Raw genomic sequence first — 4,174 nt, 5'->3', positions numbered from 1 at the left:
TGTAAACTTTGTAAAAACAATATTTTTAAAATGGTAATTATTTGAAAAAATTAATATAAGTTTGGTGTGAATTTATAATATGAATTTTTAAATTAAGTTTGGTGTGAATTTTTAATTTTTAAAATATGAATTCTTAATTTTATGCATTTTAAATTGTAAGTTTGGTGTGAATTTTTAATATCAATTTTGAATTTTATATTTAAATTGTGTGAATTTAAAAACAAAAATTTACTTTATCTCATTAAGTTAAAAATATAATTTTTAAAATTCGTCGTAAGTTGAAGACTAGGTCTTTAAACCGAAATTGCTTTACCCGAGGGAGGGACGAGAACTTTTATTATCATTATTTTTAATCTTATTGAATTAAAGTATGCCAAAAACATTAAAAAAACTCAAAAATATTAGCTTTTAAAACAATCGCTACAAAGAGACAAATTTTAATATTTTGTCGAAGGACGGACTAGGACATCGATCCGAAACGACCTCGTCCTAAATAACAAGGGAAACAAAATTTTAAAATTAATTACTTAATTGTTTTAATTAATATAAGATGTTTAAAAAAAAAAGCAAACTCCGCGGCTCGCGGAGTTTGAAAGGTATATCCACCGCGACTCGCGGAGGATGAAAAAACCATAAAAAATATATACTGATCGATTTGATCAGTCCCAACACAGAAAAAAAAAACACTGCGAAGAACAGCCGCAAAAACCCGAAAAATACACCCCAAAATCACAATTTTTAACCGTTAATCATCAAATCATTTACTAAAATCATGTTGAGAAGGATGCTATCAAGGAATTACTCAAGAAAAACGGTAAATTTCTACACCTAAACACCATTTAATCCGAAATTAGTGTTCTTGAGCAATTTTTTCCCCAATTTGATTTTGATGCTTTTTAGTGTAATTAGGCTTAAATTGTTTATGTATTATGCTTGTATAACCTAGATTGATGCTGTTTAACATGATTAGAAGCCTTAAACTTCAAATTTTGAGTAATCTAGGGTTTGTGTTCTTGAGCAAATTTGGGGCTTTTTGATATAAACAGGTTATGGCCGATTTTTGTCATGAATTGTTGCTAAATTAAGTAGTGTAACATGTTTAGGTAGTTAAATGATCCAAACTTTGAGCCTAAACATGATTTTGAGAATTAAAGTGGACTTTTTCAAGTCTAAAATTCATAAACTTGATTTTTGAGAGATAATGCCATTTGAGACTTGTTTAATTGCTAGTAATGATTATTTTGACATGTTATTTGAGTTGAATGCTTATGAACTTGGCGAACATTTTCGTATATGCTTATTTGAAAAAGTGTAGATTTGATAAAAATGTGAAAATGAGCTTAAGTTTGATATAAATTGATCATGTCATTGTAATTATTTTGATTGATGATTTTGCTGACACTAATGCATATTTGGATGCACAAAAATTGTGTTTGATGTGTTTTGCAGACTGAAAGGGGTGAATCTTCATCCCAAGCCCGCAATGCTCCTGCTGAGAATGCGGAACAACAGGAGGTGGATAACTACTACAAGCAAGATATACCTCATCCAGTCATGACCTTTTCTGATATGCACTTGGAAGATTTGCATCCGAACCTGAGATTTGACAGACTTTGGATAGATTATCCAAAATACCAAAGGGGTTTGCATACTCTTCATTCTAAGGTTGTTGAGGTACCTAGGGTCATAGAATGGGGACCCTTAGAAGCTGTAGAATTGGCCGGGCCAATTAGGGAATTACTTGTACAGAGGTATGGTAATTCTACTTTTAATGACTGGGTACGTTTATTCACCATGCGTAGACCTGTATATAAAGTATGGTGTGAAGAATTGTTGTGTAGTATAGAATTAAATGATCGGGTAGCTAGTTTAACCGATCGATCTTTTATTAGATTTTTGTTAGGAGGTTCGATGCGCCACATGTCTTTACTAGACATGGCTCAGGCTTTACGTATATATACGCCTGAGGAGTTAGCATCTGCCGATTGTAGAGGGTTGATACTAAATGGTAGAAAGATAGATGAAAATTTTGATACACACGGTGTATGGAGTCAAATGACAAGCCATCACCGATTCAAAGGGGGAAATTACTCTTATTTGGATATAGATAGAGCTGAATTAAGAGTAATTCATAGGTTTTTAGCTAATTCGATTACACAAAGAGGTAAGAACAAGGAAAAGGTAAATGAACAGGATTTGTTTTACCATATGTGTATTCGAGACCCACAAAGTGCTGTAAGTATACCGTATTGTGTGGGTTATTATTTATCAGCTATGGTTAGGGGGATGAGACCGCATAGCATAATAGGAGGTGGTATTTTTATTACTTTGATTGCTGAATATCTCGGTGTGGATATAAGTCGGGGGGATTATTAGTAGAAGAACCAGAACCCCGCGATACTATAGGTTTAAATGTATACCATGGTGCGAAAGTTTTGAAGAGGCGAAATAACGCCGCAGTACAATACCATGGTAGACATCCACAGGTTGAGAGAAACCAACAACAAGGTAATGTAGGAGGGGGAAATGAGATGCAAGAAATGCAAAGGTTTATAGCTTCACAGGAGTACGAAAATGCTAGACAGAGAGCATTTGAAGATTGGCAAGTTCATCAAAACCAAATCATAGCTCATTGCCAACATATAGGTAGAAACTATATTCCTACACCAAAACCCATCTTCCCTCCCTGGTCTATAGAGATGCAACCACCGTATCCTACGTATAACCCTGCTGAAGCATTTTATAGCACCTATGGTTATGCTTGGAACCCCTATTGGTACCAGTATCATCCCTAGTCTACTTACTTTTATTTATTTTGTAATTTGTAATGTTGATACGTTTAATACTTATGTTAATATTGTAATAGTTTTTATAATGTTCTAACTTTTATTCCTAGATTTTAATAATTTTTGAATGTGGGGTAATATACCAAACTTCAAAAATATGTATATATGTTTGCAGTTTATCTTATGTACACAACAGGGTAAAACAACGCATTTTCAAAGACTGGCATTAAGTTCAGCAAAAGCAACTAATTTTGACGACAAGATGCAAAATATATGTGAAATAACAACAAGACGGAATGAACAAATGATGTGCACCATTTATCATTCAGCAAACAAACGCCAATATATTTAGAAACTTTGGTAAAGATTTAATCATTTTCACACAAATTACCCTCAATAATTTAAATTGTTACTGATTTCTTGCAAATGAGGGCATTGCAAGATCTTAAGTGTGGGAAGAGGTTAAATTCTTTCGGATTTTAAAATTTTTTACTTTATACACTTGGTTACCATTAAAAATACTAGTAAAGCAGTAGTTGTATTAGAATCTAGTGCTCTCTGATAATAAAGAACAGCCCTAGTCTTATATACTGACTACCCAATTCTAGTAAAAAAATTTCAAAATTTTCAATTAAATGAACTCAAAATCATGTTTATACATATTTATGAACGATAAAACTAGGTTTTAACACCAAAATTATTGTTACCTCAGAAAGGACATAAATTGAGAAACAAACCAAAATGTTAAAATTCATTTAAAATGGAATAGAGGACGATAAAAAGGAAAATAAAAGCCAAGTGTGGAAAAATTTACCAAGTTATCTTAAACATATGTCACATATATCTGTAACAAATAACTGAAAATACTTTTGCTTTGGACTAAACTAAAAAGTTTTACCTGATTTACTGTAAGAAAGATGGATCTACACGATGAATCAATTCCATCATTAAAAGGAAGTAAAGTCTTCCGAAAAAGAAACGCGCTTCTTGTTTTAGGTTATGAAGTTGTCGTCCAGACCAGCTGTAGGTTGACGAAAAATCTAGAAAAGTCATCACTAAAATCAGCAAGAAATCCACGGACCTCAGCATTAAACAGGGTCGCCAAGTGGTCAGATTTATCCTAACCATGAGAAGGATTTATCTCGTAAAATGGGGGGGCACCATGCAAATTAGCTGGATAAGACTAATAAATCAGATCCCCAGAAAGGATAATCTCCTTAAAAGATCAAAAATCAGCTTTTAAGCATGATATTACTCAATCCTTGAGATTGACCTTAAAGATTGAGAATTACAAACTCATGGAATTCAATGATATCTAAACTCGAGCTTGAACGAGAAAATATTTTGATCAAAAATAAAACCGATTTGTTTTCTGAAAACCCATTTTC

This window comes from Rutidosis leptorrhynchoides, chromosome 2, assembly GCF_046630445.1.
Source record: "Rutidosis leptorrhynchoides isolate AG116_Rl617_1_P2 chromosome 2, CSIRO_AGI_Rlap_v1, whole genome shotgun sequence".
In the NCBI taxonomy this organism is placed as follows: Eukaryota; Viridiplantae; Streptophyta; class Magnoliopsida; order Asterales; family Asteraceae; genus Rutidosis; species Rutidosis leptorrhynchoides.
This window is presented reverse-complemented; position numbering follows the sequence as displayed.